We start from the raw sequence: 22,905 nt of genomic DNA, 5'->3' as shown, positions 1-22,905 counted from the left end.
GAAAGCAAGAGGAGTGAAGAATTATCCCTCTATATTCTCAAAAAGAATTGCTACTTATAATTGAAAAAAGCTAAAACCTAAATTAATTATAATCTTGGCCAACAAAATACAATTAATTTGTAGTGCAACTGGAATCAAAGAATCTGAACCAAAATCTTTACCTGAGTTGCTTTTCAGTATGATGTTTATATTATTTACCTTAAATCATGAGCATTTGGCCAATACAGTCATATGAAATCAGAATTTCTGGATTCAGCTGACTAACAGCTGCCCTCCACAGTTTACTATTTTTGCATAAGCTAGTGAGATTAGTAAAGGTCTGAAAGAATGTAATTTTACAACTTACAACGCATTTGCTCAAATGCTAAGGCTGAGGAATAACTATTATGACAAAGTGGGAATGAACTGATTCCTTTTTTGAATGAAAAGAACTATTATGAGCGAAAATGCATTCATTCCTCCCCGCAGCTTTTTTATAAGCTCCATGACCATGTGAAACTAATGAAAAATGCTGTGGAAAAGCTGAAATAAAAAACTATATTAGCACAGCTATGTGAATTTCTGCACTAATGGCTTCATACCCAGCTCATGTTCCCTGAGAGGATAAAACTTCTCGTTTAATACAAGAAAATAATTTGTCCTAAGTGTCCTTGAATTAAGCTTTCAGAATAAAAGGAAATTTGGCACTATTTGATGAGTCTTAGAAGCAATGAAAGTCACACTCAGTTCTATGTCAATTGATGTGGCAATAAATTCCCAAGAACTTTCTCCTATGGTATCCTCTGATTGCAGGCAGCATTCTGAGTTGAAGGATGATAACAAACTATAGTTATAAGCATTCTAGAAAGATGGGGCAAGCTCTTTGGCAGCAAAATGCACCCATAAGGTCCAGTTAATGATGAACTGACTAAACCCACTTAAGGCTTTCTCTAGTCAGGTTTGGTAGGGGAAAAGTGGTACACTAAAGCTAGTTTCAGGAAAACTGCCAGGTCCAAAATAAGAGGGATTATTTGGACTACATCTTACAAGTTAACTATAGTGTTTCCTCTCCCATATATAACCACTTCGATCATTTATATGTGCATCATAATAAGGCAACCTTGTACAGCCTACTATTGGGTCTAGTAATAATTAATGTCGTTTTTAAACATTCGTTTAAAATCTTGCTTGGCGTTGACTTGTATTGACATAACCTTCAAACACGTGGTATCTACAGAACGTGTGAAGTGCAATTAACAAGTTTTGCTTGAAAAAGTTTGTGTTTGGTTTGGTTTTTGTTGCAAAACTAGGGCTAAGAAGATGGCGGATGAAGAGCATATTCGGCACTGCATGCTTTACGAGTTCCAATTGGAAGAAAAGCAAGTGAGGCTGCAAAAAACATCTGTAGTGCTCTTGGTCAAGATGCAGTTAGCGCCAGAAAATGCCAGCGTTGGTTTGAGAAATTTCGCGAGGGAAATTTTTCATTAGATGACAAGAGTGGTCGAGGCCGTGTGTCCAATTTTGACCAAGAAGCTCTTCAAGCTCTTTTGGTGCAAAATCCTCAAATTACCCAACAAGAGCTTGCGACAACTTTAAATTGTTCACAAAAAAACAATTTCCAATCAATTGCGTGCACTTGGCAAAGTCCAAAAGTTTGGAAAATGGGTTCCTCATGAGTTGACCTACAACAACCGTAATCAAAGAGTCACAATTTGCAGTTCGCTCCTCTCTCATCAAAACCGTTTGCCGTTTTTAGAGCAAATTGTTAACGGAGATGAAGAATGGGTGCTGTATGTTAATTTGAAAAGGCGTCCTCAATGGTTGGACAAAAATGAGACTCCGCAGCCCACACCAAAACCTGACTTGCATGCGAAAAAAGTGATGTTGTGTGTTTGGTGGAATTTTAAAGGAATTCTTCATTATGAACTTTTACCATCTAACCAAACCATTACAAGTGCAGTGTATAGTGCCCAATTGGAAAGGTTAGCCCAAGCTTTAAGAGAAAAAGAACCCGCGCTGATTAATCGGAAGGGCGTAATTCTTCACCACGATAACGCACGACCGCATACTGCAAGAATCACTGCTGAAAAACTGCGCCAGTTGGAATGGGAAGTTCTCCCTCAACCTGCATATTCTCCTGATATTGCCCCTTCTGATTACCATTTGTTTCGTTCTTTGCAAAACTTTCTTCTTGGAAAAAAAATTTAATAATGAAGAATGCCTCAAAAATGCATTAACCGAATTTTTTGCATCAAAATCACAAGAATTTTACAACAGAGGGATTAAAATGCTTCCTGAGCATTGGGCACAAGTAGTAGAAAACAACGGCAACTATATTGTTGATTAAATTTTGTTGTATTGTTTAAATAAATTCGATTTTAAAAAAAGTATTAGAAAATGACATTAATTATTACTAGACCTAATATAAACATATACTAACATACCAACAAGAGGAATAAATACTTTTTGTGGTGAGAATGAGAGTGGCAAAAAAGTAATAGGATTGATTTTTGTATGATGTATATAAGGATCTGTTGAAAGATCATACATTCTAAATCAGAATCAATAAAGAGACAGCACATGCCATGGGGGCCACCAATTTGCAATGTGCCTGTGGGATGGCTAATAAGTATGTATTAGGAAATGTATTCAATTTAGTTCAAGTGATAAACTCATTTATGGTCAAATAAGTCACATGATGCCAAGTCATTGATAATTGAAAGCAATTTCCAGTCCATCTTCTAAGAATCATAAACAGTTGTTTGGTTAATTGCTCCATGTATAAGATGACAGGCAAATAAAATATTCTATCATAGCATACTATCTTAAATGTAATATAAATTATTTGATAGTGTCATTAAGATGTCAGCACAACTCTGCTGAGCCCATAACATTAAATAATTTTAAATATGCAAAAACCTCATATTATATACCTTTCTAGAATGATAAAAATATAAGCAGACATATAGCAAATACCATGAGAGAAAAAAAAATCACATTTGAAGTGAATCTGATATAATTCAGCTATAAAGGAATGGAGATGCTGCGCATGAGAACACGAGCAGGAGGGAGACTTGAGAATAATGCTATTGCTTGTTGAGAGAGAAAGGAAGGTTTAAATCCATTTCCTGCCACTATGTGATGCTAGGAACCAAGTGGGGAAAAGGACAAAGAGGCTAGTGCCATCCATCAGGTCAACAGATTTAAAAAGTTGAACTCTCCAGGAAGGAATTTTAACATGGCAAGAGTATACAAATACAAAAGGGGATGCAAATAAACCAAGACCTGCTTCTCGGAAATATGGCTGCCCTGAAAGAAACAGAATGAAGAGGCCGCGATAGCTACAGCAAGTCACTCTGGGCAGCTTGGGGGACTTGGATACCAGCCTCAGTGGAAATAGGTGCATACAATCACAACATCATGGGATACTAAAGAACGGGTAGGATATGAAGAATAGTAGTTTGTAGGGCTCCTTGGGAATCTTCCCCACTGAACTAACATTCCCAAAGGAATGAGAGGAAGTAGAGCAATACAAACCAGTCCTTTGGATCCTAGATATGAATCACAAGATACTATCAAAATAGACGGCTTGTATCTTGCTACTCTCCTAACCTCCTAAGAGTGCATTTGATTGGTGTACCTCTCACCAAGAATGCAAGCAAGAAGGAAATCTGAGAAATGTATCATTTGCCTTTCTGATCTCTGGCTGGAAGTTAATAGGAATACATGTTGAACTAGTCCAAAATTCACCTGTAAATATGCAATACTTTTGCAAATACCAAGTACTTTTGTGCCTTGACAACTTAATAAATAATTGTATATTTGTGTGTGCATATACATACCTTGCTTCAGCAGTACGGTTGATGTAAGTACCTAGTCCAAAATTTCTCAACATGAAACATTCATACAAGTGTGTGGAATAGTAAAATACCAGTGTTAAGTTCTCATTTTTGCAACAGCATATGTTAATGATTAACTGTATCAATGATCAAATTCTTCATTCTATAAATAATTATAACATTTTATATATAAAAAGATGAGGACATTTACATCTGAGAAAACATTAATCATAAAGATACATTCAGGTTGTAAGTTAGAAATTTTCAATAGCTATGCTTTAATTTGGTTTGTCCTGAAACCAGCCCAGATTTCTCTTAATTTCCATAATCCATTAAAACTCTAAATGATGATTATTTAGTCTACAGAGTAGGCAGTCTCTTTCTGAGTCAGCATTGTTTTTAATAGCCAACTTATTTAAATTTATTTTAAACTCAGGGGGAAATACACACATCAAATTAAAAGGAAACAAATAAAAAATAGCTTGTTTCAGGCAAGTAATTGAGATATTAAAAACCTTCCATAAGCATTTTATCGCTCATTCAAAAGTTTGGACAATAGTATAACTAAACATGCTCCTCACTGACTATATAATCTCACTTGAATTTAGAGATGCCCAAGATAATGTTTCTGCTTTTTCTTTTAAAAGCATCTCAACAGAGACAACCCTGGTAGTCCTATCAAAAAAAAAAAGGAACAGATTATTAGGATCAATATGAACAAGGATTGCTTCAGAGATAATTCTGGCATATTTCTGAAAAATATTTATCTCTCACTTCCTACTAAATTAATTAGTAGTTGCATGTTGTTTTCAAATAGCCATTCTTAATTTTATCACAAATTATAATTTTGTAAATTATTGATTTAGTGTAACTTTATTGACTTGAAAATTAATGATGGTTCCCAAGGTACTAAAGTTCTTTTCACATTAGCACTCGGGGGAAAAAATCTACCTAACTAAATTTGTCAGAAGCTTTAATTTTTAAAATTGCATAGAAATGAAACGAAATGACTAAAGAACATCAAAGATACCTCAAAATGTAAAATTCTGTGATACAATTTTAAAAATCACATAGGAATCTCAAAGGAATAAGGATTACTAACAAAAAGTAATATGTTTGCTGTTTTAAGACTTATTTGTAATAAATTATTTAAAAAATATAGTTCATATAATATGCTTAGCATTTGAAAATAATAATGACTGAAAATCACTTAGCTATTATGTCCAAGACAAAGAATATAGAATGCATTGTCAAACTTAATCCTCATAAAATTATTAGAAGGTAAAAATATAATGCTCATACATGTATAAAAACTGTATATACATCAGCTTGTGTCTGTCTGGGGTGGGGGAGGAAAAGAAAGGAAGAGGAGACAAAAAATCTAAAAACAAGTACTTTGAACAATGTTCGTTCTGGGAAAACACATAAAAAATAATTAATGATAAAATCATTGATCCCTACCATGTGCCTACCATAGAAAGTGAGAAAATGTCTCCAAGTTTATCTTTATTCAACCCTTAAGTTGTGGAGCAGAAAATCAATTGTTGATCTGTCTGGCACAGAAATCAAGTTACTTTATTGCTATGATACCTTGCTTTTTATTCAATTTCACATTGGAAGGTACCTGATATATATTGTAACTGTGTTTATTTTTTTAAAAAATTTTAAAAACTGGTAAAAAAAAAATAATAATAATAATAATAATAATAAGGTCAACATTGGATGTAGTATATCCTGTAAAGCTTAATTTGATTTCAAACCAACACTAAAAATGTAGGTTAAATAAATAAAAACCTAATGCCTACTTCAAGTAAGAAATTAATCCAATAGCTAGTGTTCAAACTGGTATAATAATACAATCTAATCCCAGGAATATTAGATGCCTTCTGTAAGTGAGATGGTCTACTTTATGGGCTTTAGTGATTACTTGTTCTATCGTATATATATATATATATATTGGTTCTAAAGACATGATTTTATTAAGAGCCCTGCATCATGCTTAGCAATAAACAAATTCCTATAACTCATTCCTCTGCTATTGCTCTAAATACACTTTTAACTGAGCTTAAGTCATTTTAGCAATAATGACATTTTGGAGGTTTAATTCATATTTTATAACTCTTTTTAACCAGGAATAAGTTACTATCATTTACCCTGGAATATAGATAGTAGAAATTTTAGGGTCAATCTTACTTTTTTTCAGAAAGGTGGGTGGCAAACTAGCATTTAACAAATGATCTATCCTGGAATGAGAAAAATGCACCTCATGCTAGAAAATGAATTAAAAAGTATCATCATACAGAGGAAATATATTATTAGGCAGAAATATATTATTAGGTGGAAGCAAATTTCAAATGTAAATACTAACATTTTAGAAATATAAATTCCAATGAAAATATTAAAATTTATCTTCAATGAGGAGAAACCAAGATGAAGGCATAAGTAAACACCTAAACTGCTGCCTCACCCAGCAATTTAAAAACTACAACGAAAAGACAAAACAGACATCATCCATAACCATAGGAAGGCAGGCAGAGTGGAAATTCTACAACTAGAAGGAAAGAGAACAGCACACTGAGACTCACAGGAGCTGCAGAAGGCAGAGGTACAGAGGCACGTGCACAGAGAGGATTGGCAAATGAGTATGCGGCTTGCTTTCTCAATCGGGAGGGAGACAAAAGCTCCCGACTGCTCTGAACTCCAGTTCCGGGAGAGACTCTGGGGACCCAGCCTCATACTGGGAAAAAGTGGACTATCTGGCAGCAGGAGAAACTTGAGGGCAGCTTTCTCTCAGAGGTGCTTGCAGCAATTACCACAGTACACTGAGACCCAGGGGCCTCTTAGGGCAGAGCTGATGGGAAATCATTGGTTTGCTCCACCCTTAGTCCTTTTTTGTCTGTGAAGTTCCTGATTTCAACCTCAATTTTGATTGATAGCCTTGCTGGGTATAGTATTCTTGGATTCAGACCCTTCCTTTGCATGACTTTGTATATTTCATTCCATTCCCTTCTGGCCTGATGTGTTTCTATTGAGAAATCAGTGGTTAGTCTGCTGGGGGATCCTTTATATGTAACTTTCTGTCTCTGTCTGGCTACTTTTAAGATTCTTACTTTGTCATTGGTGCTTGCCAATTTAATTATAATGTGCCTTGGCATTAGTCTTTTGGGGTTTATTTTGCTTGGGACTCTTTGAGCTTCTTGGATTTGTGTAGATTTTTTCTTCCCTATATCAGGGAAGTTTTCTGTCATTATTTCTTGAAACAGGTTTTCTATTCCTTTCTCAGTTCCCTCTCCTCTGACACCCCTATTATGTGCATGTTGTTTCATTTCATGTTGTCCCGAAGTTCCCTTAGACTCTCCTCCTGCTTTTTAATTGTTTTCTAGAAGCTGTTCTACTTGGTTATTTTTTCCTACTTTGTCTTCTAGCTCACTGATGCAGTCCTCTGCTTCTTCTAGTCTACTGTTGATGCTTTCTATTGAATTCTTTATATCAGCAATGTCATTTTTTTATTTCTTCTTGGTTCTTCATTTCCTTTTGGTTCTTCTTCATTTCCTCTTGGTTCTTACACATATTGTTGCATTTGTCTTCCATTCTTTTTATCCACCTTATGACCATTTCTCTGAATTCTTTCTCTAACAAGTTGCTTGCCTCCATTTCTAATGATGCCTGTTCTTCTTTTATATGCAGACTAATTTTTTTAATCTCCCCATGATCTCTCTTCTCTGGGTGTCTGGTTATGTATTTCTCTTTCTCCTGTTTTGATTTAAAGGCACAACATACAACACAACAAAACAAGGCACAATGCACAAGACACTAAACACAAATGTATTCACGATATTAATAATCCTGATCAGCAAGAAAGGCGAATTAGAGGATAAGAAAGAAAGAAAAGAAAAAGAAAAGGAGTGCAAAAAATGAAATTAGGTAAAGAAAAAAAAAGAGAGAAAAAAAAGATAAGGAAGGGGGGGGTTATTTATATGGGGAGAAAACTCCAATAGAACAGCCACTAATCCCCCCAAAAAAGACAGCAACAAATACATAGAGATGAATGCAAACTACAAACAACAACTAATATCAAGTGAGGTGAGGGAAAACAGAAGCAAAATGCAAACAAAACAAAAAAACAAAAAGAAGCGAAACAATCCCACAAACAAGCATAAAAATATGATATAATCAACAATCAAGCAAAAAACAATAAGAGGGCAGAGAGAGAAAATAAATTCTGGAAAGTGAAGAAAGAGAAGAAAGAGGTGTGTATGTACTTGGAGCAGGGGATTGGAAATTGGATATATTAAGTAGGATGAAATTTTAACAGGCAGTAAAAAAGAAGGAATAGGGAAAATCTAAAGCAGGAGTAGGGTAAAAGAAACAGGACAACAAATGGGAAAAAGTGAGGAAGAGAGTATTAGCATAAAGGTAAAGTTGAGATAAGTGTAAAATGATGTTAAAAGAAAGATGAAAATAGAATGTAGAACACTAATCCCAAAGTAAACTAAAGAAAGAATAAAATGACACTTAAAAAAAAAAAGGTAAAATAGTAGTAGTAATAATACTGATTGAAAATAAAAATGTAATAATTAAAAAGGCAAAACCAAGTGAGAAAAAAAGAAAAAAAATTATTTTATTTAGTAAAAGATGAAAAAAATAAATAAAAATGTGCAGTAGTGAAGGTCATTCACTTCCTCTACTCTTCTGTTCGGCATGCCTGTTTCCAGTCAGGACAGTACTGAAGTTCGCTGCATTCCACTGCTCCTCAGTTATAGGTCAGAGTCCTGATTTTCAAGCAGGCAGTACATCTTTATTTCTTATATTCCTTTATTTGTGTTTACACAGAGTCAATTTGTGATTCAACCCCTGGGTGGCAGTGTTTCTGGACTGACTTCCGGGTCTATGGGTCCGCTCTAGCTAGTGTTCTGTTTTGTTTTCCCTGTGGCACTTATTACCGGTTTGGGGGAATGGGTTGCCCCAGAGCTGGTTCTCTGATCTTTATTCCCCACTCTGATCCCCAGGTTCCAGAAAAACAACTTTCCGCTGCAGTCTCTTAGAGTGTCCCCAAATTTTTAAATTTTCTTTTTGCACCCAGTTCAGCTATGCTTTTTAGAGTTCTCTTCTGTTAGCAGCTCTGTGGACCCCCTTCCACATTCACAGATCACGTCAGCCCCCGATGGCTGCAGATTTTTCTGGGTGCAGACTTCCCCAGGTCTTCCAGATCCCCCTGTGTTTCTCTCTCCTGCCCAGGACCACAGACCGCATCTTATCCCAGGCGAAATCTGACCTTTCCCTGAGAGAGTGCAGAGCTCCTCTGAATCTGCTTGCTGGCACCACTTGGGGACCAGTGTTCTTGGGTTTGCAGCTGTTTGCTGGGTGCCCTAGTTGTAGATTTCCAGGATTTTCTGGCTTCCAATAACATCCACTTTCCCCTTCAAGATGGCGAGGTCTCCATGTCAGAGCCAGTCACTTCAGGAGGGAACCCAGTAGCAGTGGGGGCTGTCTGATCAGTCCCCCAGAGTCTCCTGGAGTATAGCTGTCCCTCAACTCACTAACAAACACTCCCCGTATGACCACACACTCTCCCTTTTATTTTCTCTCACACACTATCTTGCAGTCTGCCTTCCAGTAGGCAGACATCTTCCCAAGAATCTCTTATTTTATCTTAAAACAGTGTTTCTCAACATCAGCACTACTGACAATTTGGTCCAGATAATTCTTGTTGTGGTAGCCTGTCTGGTTCATTGTAGGATGTTTAGTATGTATCATTCTTGCTTCTGCCCATTGGAAGCTAAATGCACTTTCCCTCCACCCCCAGTGTGAGAACCAAAATGTCTCTAGACATTTTTAAATGTCCCTATTGAGAACCATGTCTTAGAGAAAGGAATTACTGGCTAATTTTCACGGAAAAGAGCAATATATATAAGTAGTCTGCTACTGATAACCAGCTGATAAAACTGAGTTGGGGATCCACCCTTTTTCAAAGGCACTTTGTCTCTTTTCCTTTTACCACTTTTATCCCCATCCCACTTCCTCCACATATTATGGAGACATTAAAGGAATTTCCTGATTTTATGAAAACCTTTCCTCATCAAAGGGATTTAAAATATCAACCTTTGTGTGTACATGTAGCTTAAGTACTCTTTCCAAACTTTGACCATTGTATGTTTTTTTGTTTTCACTGATTTCCCCCCTCAGGCACTATGTCCAGTAAATGCTTTCATGTAGTTTTTGACGTCAGGTTTTTAAAAAAATATATTTTATTGATTTTTTACAGAGAGGAAGGGAGAGAGATAGAGAGCTAAAAACATCAATGAGAGAGAAAAATTGACCAGCTGCCTCCTGCACACCCCCTACCAGGGATGTGCCCGCAACCAATGTACATGCCCTTGACCGGAATCGAACCTGGGACCTTTCAGTCCGCAGACCAACGCTCTACCACTGAGCCAAACCGGTTTCGGCTGACATAAGGTTTTTAAAAATATATATTTTATTGATTTTTTACAGAGAGGAAGGGAGAGAGATAGCTAAAAACATCAATGAGAGAGAAAAATCTAACAGCTGCCTCCTGCACACCCCCTACCAGGGATGTGCCCGCAACCAATGTACAATACATACACTTGACCGGAATCGAACCTGGGACCCATCAGTCCACAGACTGATTCTCTCTATCCACTGAGCCAAACCGGTTTGGGCAAGATTTTTTTCTTTTTAATAAATGCCAAGCTGAAGTAAAATTATTATAAAACCACATATTGGGCATAGAAATTCTGAGATTAAAACAAGCAGACCATAGATTTCTATAGAATTATGGATCAGAATTAAGAAATACCAATAATTATAATATTTAGAAATGAACTTTCATTCATACTTCAGTTCTAATTATTCTGAAGTAATATAATTTTGTTCATTTTGAAGAGGTATCATTTTGTTTCATTTCTGTGTAATTTCAAAAATTAAAATTTCTGAAAAATTTAATTAGGTAGATTATTTTTCAAGTGCTAATGTGAAAAGAAAGGTAGTACTTTGGGAATCTTCATTACTTTTCAAGTCAATAAAATTACGCTAAAGGAATAATTTACAAAATTATCATTTGTGATAAAATTAAGAATGGCAATTTGAAAACACTTAACATGCAACTTATGATTAATTTAGTATTAGTAATTTTTAAAAATCCTTTATACTGACTATAAGCAGTATCATAATTGAATTACAAAATGTTATAAAAACCTATTATATTTTCATTAATTATATAATGCACAGGTTGACTCACATGTATTTGAGAAAAATGAAATGTAGAATGATCATGTCTTCTCTAACAATTCACACTAAATAGTATACCATAAACTGGTTTTTCAATAGTTTCCAGAACAAACTAACAAAATTAGACCCTGCAGACACCTCTAAGGAATCAAACTATTTTCCAAGAAGACATAGCTCTCTCTTACTGACTGAGAATGAAACTTGGAGCTTACCTAACCCTTGAAGGCCCCCCTAGGTACTTGCGAATTAGATCCGGGATTACTCACAGTTAGGATCATTCCCAGGGAGTTGAGACACTAGCAGTTCTCATCAGTGCACTATGTGAATTTCTGCCTCAATTGTGTATGTAGGTAAAATTTGTGTAAATACAATTTTATTTAAGTGAGCAATGATATTTAAAAAAAAAAGCCATTCATATAAAAAAGGTTTTAGAGAACATAAAAATGTTATTTATTATGTGTAATTTTGCTTTAAAAAATGTGTTTTTTCTCTTGATGTGTGTGCATCCTAGCAAATTATCTTCCATACCATTTCATGGTAAAATTAAAGCTATTAGGCTCAATAATTTAATTCCAAAAAAAAAAAAAGATTTTAATTTCTTCCCATTAATCTTTTAATACATATTTACCACATCTTTTTATTTTGTCCAAAGAGAATGAGTAATTTATCTGTCCATAGATTCAGCCTTTTACATAGGTTTTATAGATTCCTGCCTCATTCACAAAAAGTAAAACCTAATTTCAAATATGGATTTTGGTTAAAAATAATGAATAAATATTTCCTCATCAATAGTAATATCTGTAAGAGCCTAAGCTACCATTATGACCAGAATGACTAGTCGACCAGGCTATGATGCACACTGACCAACAAGGGGCAGATGCTCAACGTAGGAGTTGCCCTCTGGTGGTCAGTGCACTCCCACACCCAACCTCCTACCAGTGCCTCCCCCTCTGGCAAACCTCCTGTAGTCCCTCCCCCTATCCCTCCCCCACTCCTAAAGGTCCCGTCCAGCAGCCAGCAGGCCCCAGCTGGCAATCAGCAGACCCTCAGTCCCCTGCTGGCAGGCCCCAGTCGGCAGCAGGGCTGGCCCTGATAGGGATTGGGCAAGACAGTCCCTATAGGCCCTGATAACCAGCCAGGCCTAGGGACTCCACACATGCACAAATTTCATGCACTAGATGTCTGGTCCTACCTAATAAAAGAGTGATATGCAAATTAGCCATCACTCTGCTATACTTACAAGCCACGCACACCAGCCAATCAAAGCAAGTATGCAAATAGACCCAATGAAGATGGCTATGGCCACAGAGAGAAGGAGGGAGGCTTGGGTTTCCCAGGCAACATCCTCCAGACCCAGGCTGCTCCTAACCTGTAGGCCCTTTGTGGCAGGGGTCCCAGAACAATCCCTGGCCACTCAGAGCCTATGAGCTCAGGCACCAAGCAGCTGGCGGGGGAGGCGGTTGTGGGCGCGAGAACGTTCCAGCACCAAGCTGTGGTTTGGGTCCATGCCCCCAGCCTGGGCTCTCAGGCTGGCAGAGGCGCTCGGACCCACCCAGAGATCCCTCCCGGCCCAGCCTGGGTTCTCAGCCACTGAGTCACACCAGCCAGGCAGATATGGAGGAATCTTAAATGTTTCTTTTTTATATATATATTTTATTGATGTTTTACAGAGAGGAAGGGAAAGGGATAGAGAGCAAGAAACATCTATGAGATCACATTGATCAGTTGCCTTCTACACAGTTCCCACTGGGTAAGTGCCGCCAACCAAGGTACATGGCCTTGACTAAAATTGAACCTGGGACCCTTGAGTTTGCAGGCCATTAATCCATTCACTGATCCAAACCAGTTAGGGCTATCCAATATGTTAAAGAAAAACCCTATCTAATGAAGAGGGAATATGCAGTTGCGGGCATTTGGGGGTGACCGGGCTATCAGGGGAGGGCAGTTGGGGATGATCAGGTCGGCAGGAGAGCAGTTAGGCATTGATCAGGCTGGCAGGGGAGTGGTAAAGGGGTGATCATGCTGGCAGGCAGAAGCCGTTAGGGGCAATCAGGCAGGCAGGTGAGCAATTGGGAGCCAGCAGTCCAGGACTGTGAGAGGGATGTCCGACTGCCTGTTGAGGCACAGCAGTCAAACATCCACCGAGGGGTCCTAGATTGGAGATGGTGCAGGTTGGCTGAGGGACACACACACCCGTGCACGAATTCTGTGCACTGGGCCTCTAGTATCATATAAATGCAAAATGTTAATAAAAGGGAAAAACTGAGGTGAGAGAGGTGTATGTGTATACTTATATACTTTATGCTCAATTTTCTTGTAAACAAAATTTCCTTTAAAATAAATATTTTCTAAATTTAAAATATTAAGAAGAAAGAAGATGGGGAAATTATTCTGAATATTCAAAAGAAAAGTATAACTGAAAAAAGTTTAATAGAAGAAATAGGTCATTTTTGAAAAACAAGTGCAAGATGGAAAATATAAGGAAGATCAGAAAATTTTACAAAATCATGAGGATTATACAAAAAGGAATCAGAATAAGATAAAGAAAAAATTCAAATGCATTAATGAAAATTAAAAAGCTAACTTGAGAAAAAATGGGTGATCAAAATATATGTAAAGATTTTAGAAAAAAAAAGATAAAAAGCTCATAGAGTCTCTTCAAATTTCAGTTATACAGTAATTCCCTCGTTTTCTGCTGGAAATACATTCCAAAATTTCCAGTGGATGCCTGAAACCAAATATTTTTCCTACACATATATAAACTATGATGAAGTTTAACTTATAAATTAGGAAGAATAACAGATTAATAACAATCCTACCTAATAAAGAGAAGCATGCAAATTGACTGCATCTTCACTGCACCCATTAGCCCTGTCCACCAGCCAATCAGGGTGAGTATTCAAATTAACCCAATTAAGACAGCAGTTAATTTGCATATCCAGGCCAGAGGGAAAACTGAAGACATGTATTGTAGAAAGAAGCCAAGTGCTACAGAGAAGCAAGCAAGCAGGGTTGGGGAGAAGAAGGAAAGCAGGTTGGGCAGGGAGAAGGGAGGAAAGAAGGTGGGCTGAGGGAGAAGGGAGGAAAGCAGGTGGGCAGGGAGAAGGCAGAGAAGCAGGCCAGACCTGGAGAAGGGAGGAAAGCAGGCGGGACAGTGACCACAGCAGGAAATCCTATTGCAGGAATCTTCCTCCAAGGGGCATCTATTTCTATCTAATATAGGGGTGTCGAACTCAATCAGAGAAGGGGCCAAAATCTAAAATCCAGCCTAAATCGCAGGCCGAATGGTTTACTGAACAGTCATAAACTGTCATTGTGATGGAAACACAGTGGAGTGCAGTGATGACAGCACGGTGCGGGCCACATTGCAAGGCCTGGAGGGACAGATTTGGCCCGCGGGCCTTGTGTTTGACACATGTGATCTAATAAAATAGTAATATGCAAAATAATATAGATCAACCGAAGGACTTGTATACATGCATATAAGTACAACCAATGGACATAAAACTATGGGGAGGGAGGGGATATGGGGGAGGGAGGGAGGGGGGCAAAAAAAAATCATTAAAATATGTAAAATAAATAAATAAATAAATAAAAAAATAAAAAAAAAATAAAAGTACCCTAAAAAAAAAAAAAATAAAAATAAAAAAAAAATAACCATCACTCTGCTACACCCAGAAGCCACACCCATCAGCCAATCAGAGCGAGTATGCAAATTAACCCAACCAAGATGGCTCCAGCCATGGAGAAAGCAAAAGGGAGGCTTGGGTTTCCCAGATGACAGAGGAAGCCAAGCTTTCCGCACACCCTGGCAGGCCCAGGCCTCCACTTAACCCTATAAAGTTTCAATTATAGAAGGTAAATAAATCCCTGCCCCCAACAAGGAAGCAGAAGGCTTGGCTCCACTCCGGCTACAAAGTTTCAATTGTAGAAGATAAATAAACCAGGGCCCCTACTTGGTTGGCAGAGGGGCGTGGCTGGCCTGCAAACCACCACAGGCCCCTCGCCAGGGACATCATTTAGGCAAACCAGCTGGCCCCCACCCATGCACCAGGCCTCTATATTATCTAATAAAAGAGTAATATGCAGATTGATCATCACTCAAACACACAAGATGGCTGCCTCCATGTGGTCAAAAATCCTGCCCCCATGTGGACACAAGATGGCCACAAGATGGGCAGCAAGAGAGGGCAGTTGGGAGGGACTAGGCCCGTAAGGGAGGGCAGCTGTGGGCAATCAGACCAGCAGGGGAGGGCAGTTAGGAGGGACCAGGCCTGCAAGTGAGGGCAGTTGGGGGCAATCAAGCCTGCAGGGAAGGGCAGTTAGGGATGACCAGGCTGGCAGAGGAGGAAAGTTGGGGCAAACAGGCTGAAACAGGAGCACTTAGGCATCAATCAGGCTGGCAGGGGAGTCGTTAGGGGGTGATCAGGTTGGCAGGCAAAAGCGATTAGGGACAATCAGGAAGGCAGGCAGGCCAGCAGTTGGGAGCCAGCAGTCCTAGATTGTGAGAGGGATGTCAGACTGCCTGTTGGATCAGGCCTAAAAAGGCAGTTAGACTTCCCTTGAGGGGTCCCAGATTGGAGAGAGTATAGGCTGGGCAAAGGGACACCCCCTCTCCCCGTGCCCTCCCTCTCCCCTCCCCTCACGTACAAATATTGTGCACTGGGCCTCTAGTAGCTAATAATAAAATAGAACAGTTATAACAATATACTATAATAAAAGTTATGTGAATGTCATCTTTCCCTCTCTGTCTCAAAGTATCTTATTTTACATCACCATTGATTTTTGTGATGATATGAGATTATAAAATAACTATTACGTTGAGAATGTTTATTTACCTTTTCACTTAAAGAAAGCACTTTAAGTCTTCATTGGTATATCTGAATTATGAACATCACTACTGTTAGGCTTTAGGGCCATTTTTAAGTAAAATAAGGTTTACTTCAACACAAGCATGGTGATACCAGGATAGTCAATCTGATAACCCAGAGGGGGAACATGAGATGAAAATACATGTAATTTTGTGAACAATGCTATAATTTTTGCTGGTGGTTAAAAGCATTTAAAAATTTAAACATCTATACCCTCTCTTCAGTGCTTTGTTTATTGGTGAGTTTCTATGCTATCCTGGAAGTACTACAGATGCCCGGAGTGTCTATCATTAACATTGCATACAATGGCATGCTTTGCAAACAGAATTGCTTACAGGTCCTCACAGGTGATTTCTGCTCCCTGTTTACTTGATATTGTACATTTTATTCCCATGATGACATCTTTAATAGTGGCACCTCTGTCTGGAACAGTGTTATCAGCACTTGTTATTTGGCAAACAAATGATAATCTGCATATTAATTATACATAACCACTCCCCTTGCCTAGGAAAGTGGAAAAGGAATTTAGAGACTGCCAAGCAATTCCAACTGCCTGGAATATATTTACATAAATTTATTACTCTTGATAGAATTGTTATCGGGAATTGCTTGGACTGCCTTTTTCCATTGCTAGGTTATTTGGGGCGCTGCTGGAATAAGAATTACCAGAGGCCCCACTGGAGGAAGAGATATGGTAGGAAGCTTTGTTTGCATGGACTTATGTCCCTCAGTTTCCAAAGCCCCAATTCCCTTACACCAGTCCTAGAAAAGTTGCAGTTAGGGATCCAGCAGTGATAAAAGCAAATGGTCCAAAGGGTCTGATCCATGGCAGAGTTGAATCCAACACAGGATCAGGCTAATTTTAGTCCTGTTGTACCGTGATTCCGTGATCCCCAAAGACCACCAGGGAGCCAAGTTCGATGCAATTAACAAGAGAGCCTCTTCCATGTTAACATGGGCTCTGTCCCACTCACGCCAACTGCATGGTGGACAAGAGCGTAAACTTCGCCAAGCCCTGGGGTTTTACACTGGTGGTGATGTCACTGCTTTGGCTGACCCTGATTGGTTGGGTGAGGGCTAGGGTCCAGTTACACAAAATGGAGGATAACTCCGCCCTCCCCCACAGTGGAGTCCTCCTGCCCTCTCAGTCCATCAGTCCATTTTGTGTGAGGTCAAAGTGGCCATGAGCTGTGTTGGCGAGTATGGACTGTAAAAGCCCTGCAAGCCAGGAGTCAGCAAGGAAGAGAGAGAGAGAAAGAACCCCCCCTTGTTTAGGAGTTTAAGCATCTCAGATTTTATGCCCTTCCAGTGGCCAAGCCATTCTGGCCAATGACCTGCTCCCAGATGTGACTGACAGAAAATCACCCTTCCCTATGTCACCTACACTTTCTTAAGCATATGTCTATTCATTCTTTGTCCAGTCCCTCCCCTTCTGTGGGGGATAGAACTGGAGAGTGTTAAACAAATGGCATGCCCATATTGTCCAGCCTTCCCTTTGCTCCTTTCCTGTTAATTAATAATTAGGTTAACTATAATGGTATCAGAACTGGTGTATAACATGCTCTCAAAGACTAAAGTAAACAATATTTTTAAAACAAGAATTTAGCTTACATATACTTTCTCAGTTAGAGAAATACTACAAAATAAAAGTCTCAAAGTCACCATGAAAAATAGCCATGACATATTTTTTTGTTGTTTTGTTTTGTTTATAAAGTCTTTTAAACCTTTTAACCTTTTTGGTGTTTGGTCACTTTGACTTAATAGGTTGTAAATTAAAAGTCACATTTAACTTATACACTTTAGAACTCCATATCTCAACAGTTTAAGATCTATTGATTTATATTGATTTAGTCTTCAAAATGTCTCAAACCCATTCTATTCTTGCCATTCTCACAGGCTGTATTCTAATTACTCTTAACAGCTGGCTAGCGTAATGCTATGGAAGAGATCAACTTTTAAAAAGCATAGCCCAAGCTAACCTTGGAAGTTAAATTAAAAAATACACGGTAAGAGAAACTGCCAATGAAAAGAAGACACTCTTAGAGAGAACATGATAGTAGGGGATTAAAAATGTAAATGAGAATAAGCACAATTGGAAAAACACAGGAAAGTGACACTCTAGGAGGCGATGGTTTTCAAAAGAAACGATGTTCATCAATTTTATCACGCTGCTCCGGTAGATGTCTTTCACTTATAAATCACCTTCTTCAGTTATTCAGGTCAGCTGCTTCTACCTCATTTCATTAACAGTTCCTTAGATTTGAGGGGATATTTGTGAGATCTCATGTCAATAAATCAGGTGTTAAATTCTCAGGTACTGATGTTGCTTTGTGTCTTCTGCACAAAGGAAATGGAAAAGCCCATATACAGCTGGAATATGCAACAGCAGCAATGGTTATCTAATTTGTGGGATACAATACAAATTGAAAATGCAGGGTCCTTTGTTCAAAAGCTATTAAGAATGTCACATCCATGACATCAGAGCATTAATCCTAGCATGCAGCCTTGTGCACAGGTCATATACCCAATGAAGCTGCTGGCCTTTTGTATCAGTTCTGATAAGAATTAATTTCTGCCCACTCTAGGTTTCAAAAGGGTGTGATATACAATAATGAACTTGCTTTCAAAGGTTAGCTGGTATCCTTGAAAGATGGTGCTCATTGGAGGCTCTCTGCTATTGGCCAGTAATCTCACTGCTATCCCCATAGCCACTAAGTTCATGATCCCATGGTGTGAGCACCAGGGGGTCAATGAGGTAGCCTGGTGACATGCTACCTTAGAATTTCTCTTCAGCAACAGATGCTTTCTGGTGGCTATTACCATGAAACCCACAGATCTGCATGCTTTATGCTTTCTCCCACAGGTATAGCCACAGGCTACTCCCAAGACTGCCCATTCACAAGATTTTTTTTTTAAATGTTTTTTTTTGTTTTAATCCAATAAATTTGGATTAATTTACAATGCAACAATAGATAATTAATGGAGGGAGGAAAGAGATTTTTCTTACTAACACCTTCAGTCCCCTTACCTGACTCAAAATAAGCCCATCAGGTCAATTGGAAAAAATAATTGGCAGCAGAATAAAAGTCCCTACCCTCCTGGAGGGAGATATAAATTTAGAAAATAATTAAGTAAAATATGCTTTTTTATTGAGCTACAATTGATGTAAGACATTATATGTTTCAGGTATGCCACATAATGTATAATTTTTGTATTTGCTGTGAAATAGTCAGCACAATAAGTCTAATTAACATTCATCACCATACATAGTTACAAAAATATTTTTCTTATAGTGAGAACTTTTAAGATCTACTTTTTTTTTTTTAGCAACTATCAAGTGTAATATAAAATTATTAACTACTAGAGACCAGGTGCATGAAAATTCATATGCCCCTCCCAGTTCGGGAGTCATCAGGAGATGTTCTTTTTTTTTTCTTTTATTTTTTTTTTTTTTTTTAAATATATTGTATTTTATTGATTTTTTTACAGAGAGAAAGAGAGAAGGATAGAGAGTTAGAAACATCGATGAGAGAGAATCATCGATCAGCTGCTTCTTGCACATCCCCTACTGGGGATGTGCCTGCAACCAAGGTACATGCCCTTGACCAGAATAGAACCTGGGACTTTTCAGACTGCAGGCCGAGGTTCTATCCACTGAGCCAAAGGGGTTTCGGCAGGAGATGTTCTACTGATGGCTTAGGCCCCCTCCCCCCAGGAAGCAGGAGAGACAGGGCCGATCAGGGGAAGGAACTGTCCCAAACACCCCACTGCTGCTGCTCCTGCCACCGCGGCTGCCTGCCCTGGGCCCTCACAGCCACCACGGCTGCCTGCAGCTTTGTCTGGAAGGATGTCAGCCCTTGCAGCTGCCATGGCTTTGTCTGGAAGGACATCTGGCTGTCTGGTCTAATTAGCATATTACCCTTTTTTATTATCGAGTAGAGGGTGAGGGTGTTTTATTATTATAGCAGGGAGGGTGTCCCTCAGTTCAGTGTGCACCCTTTCTAATCTAGGATCCCTCTCACAATCCAGGACAGCTATTTCCCAAGTGCTTGTCTGCCTGCCTTCCTAATTGCCACTAATGGCTTCTGCCTGCCAACCTGATCACCCCCTAACCATTCCCCTGACAGCCTGATTGATGCCCAACTGCTCCCCTACCAGCCAGTTTGCCCCCAACTTCCCTCCTCGGCCAGCCTGGTCACCCCTAACTGCCCTCCCCTGCAGGCTTGATCGCCCCCAACTGCCCTCCCTTAAGGCCTGATCCCTCACAACTGCCCTCGCTGCGAACTCTGGGCCTAATATTTTACCCACTAGATCTTATAGTTTCTTGTAACATTTCAACTTATATGTTAGAAATCTGTTATTGCTATTGTTCAAAACTGAACAATTTGAACATATTTTGTATCTATAGGCTAAGTGTCAAAATAGAACCTACATATATGGAAAGGCGGGGAGGGGAGGAAAGTGGTAGAAAACAAAATGGATTCACCCTCCAGCTTTCCAGGATCTCCTGTTTTCAATAAGTTCTGACATTTAATATACCCAGTTTTTATATTCTCACCAAGTAAAATTTATCTGTCTTAGGTCCTATTACTAAGATATTTAAATCTTTACTAACAACCAAAAACCTAAATATAATACATAATTAATGAATACTTATAGCTTAATGGATTCACATCCTCATGTTGATTTCTGTTAAGGGCTTAATCCAAATTAGGAGAACTTTAGACCTTCTTGTGATGGAGTTTAAAGATATGTTATGTTGATGGGAGATCATTCCATCAAAAATACCACTTGAGTTGGTAGTATCATTACTATCATGAGATATATGCTGATGGTAATAATTATAATATACCCCTTCTTTTAATCAGCAAAATTAATCAATATAAAATCTCCAAAACTGCTCTATATATCCAATACTAACATTAGATATCACCATGAGATTTCAGAGCTTTCAGAAACCTCATGTATTATTTCCCAATTTTGTATCACAGAGTTAATAGGCAATAAAATATACTAACACACTCAGGACAGTTCCTGGCACATATGATAAATGCGTACATATTAGAAGATTTGGAATGTGAAAATTCTGAGACTGAAAGTAATGCAGTTATCTTACCAAGCTTACAAAGTAGGTGATGGAAAATTTGGAAAACAAACATGTGTCTCTAAGAGATTGCTGCAAAATTCTATTAGACCATGTTGCATTTCATTATTGCAATACTATTACTTTCTCTCTGACTACCCCATATATTGCAGCATAATCCTGATTTATTTACTAATACTCCTCTAAGTTTTTGAGTATTAAGTATCTCCCATATTGAGGAAAATCATTGTATACTTCAACTTTTTATTAAATAGCTTTCATCTCTAATCTAATCAAACAGAGGCTTTTAAATGTTTAATGAGAACATTAAAAAACAGAAATATGGCACTTCTATTTATTTTAATTAACTTTAACTATTACCTTATGAACTTGTTCTTGCTGTGCATAAATTTTAAATAAATATAAGTCCATTAACCTGATATTTGTGGTCAGTTCTATCAATAGATCAGTGACCTTTTTACTTTTCTTCACTTCTATTAAATAGGAAACAAGATGCTATGATGAACACGCAAAGGATTAAAAAAAAAATAGGAGCTAAGGAGACTTTTTAAAAAAGTAATTTCTCTCAAGAGAAAATTTTTAAATATTTTTAACTAAATTAAAATGAAAATACAACTTATCAAAATTTATCTGATTCAGTGAAAGCTGCACTTAGTAGTTTACAATGGGCCAATGCTCTAACCACTGAGCATGCTCTAACCACCAGGAAAACCTGCAGGGTTTTTATAATTTTAAAGGGCAGAAGGTTGGTAGCAGCAATTTTATAGCACATATTAATTGTTGCTGACCTACTGATTTACCTCACTGGCATGAAGCAACAACTAGACCAGATGGTTGTGCCTGACTTTGTGACACAAGGCCTCAGCTTCTGCAGGATGTCCTTGTCATCAAGGAAAGGGACACTAAGAATGTACATAAGTGTCAGCCCATCCATGTGATTTAAGCTTGTGCTCATAGGATTCCAACCTGCTCCTGATCTCCTCTTCCTCCTAACCTACTAAGTGAACTTTAGGCTCCATCAATCAGAAGCCGAGACAGTCTTGCAAGGACTATTAACTATCCTTCTCAGTGGTGCTGCAAATGTGATAAATCTATATCCTGCTGCTTTTATTTATCTGGTAGACTCTGCTTGATGTAAGCAGTGATCTCAATAGGAGATAGAAGGGAATACCAAAGTTAAGTGGAAATCAATGTAAAACTTCTTATGAAATCCTTTTAAAATGTTATTAGGAAAAAAGTTTGTGGAGAACCAAACCATTTATTTTTGGAAGCCAAGGAAGAAGAGACTTTAAATATCAACAATGTTAAATGTCCTTGCAGCTCTATCAAGATGAAGATTAGATGGTATACCTTAGATTTAGTAATTATAGAATAATTCTGCACCTTAAAGAAGTTCCAGAAAAGGTATAAGAATAGTAAGCAGATTGCAATTGATTTGAAAAATATATAGGATCTCTGAATTTGGAACTAGCAATTATTTATGCCTAATTCAAGAAAGTGAGAAAATTTAAATAGTAACTATAAAGGATAAAGAATTAATTTGTGTCTTTGAGAGACTTGTGCATGTATATAGGCTGAATGAAAAAAAATCAGATAAGCAATATTGAAGATACATGAGAATGTGTGATGGAACAAGCAATACCTTGGTGGAAGAGAAAGAATATTAAGTCTGAGTATACATTAAAGTTAGCCTTCAACACAAGTATCTTCTGACATTGATGAAAAGATATACCTGGCAGGGGTGGGGGGGAGAGCAGTCCATAGAAGGGAAAGCCTAATCTCCCACCAAAAGTGCCTCTGATGCTTAAGCAAGATTCTGTCATTTTCATAAGTCACATTAGGTTTTTCCTAAAATGTTTAC

The sequence above is a fragment of the Pipistrellus kuhlii genome, unplaced genomic scaffold (genome assembly GCF_014108245.1).
Source record: "Pipistrellus kuhlii isolate mPipKuh1 unplaced genomic scaffold, mPipKuh1.p scaffold_m20_p_8, whole genome shotgun sequence".
NCBI classification, from domain to species: domain Eukaryota; kingdom Metazoa; phylum Chordata; class Mammalia; order Chiroptera; family Vespertilionidae; genus Pipistrellus; species Pipistrellus kuhlii.
Note: the sequence above shows the minus strand (reverse complement) of the source record.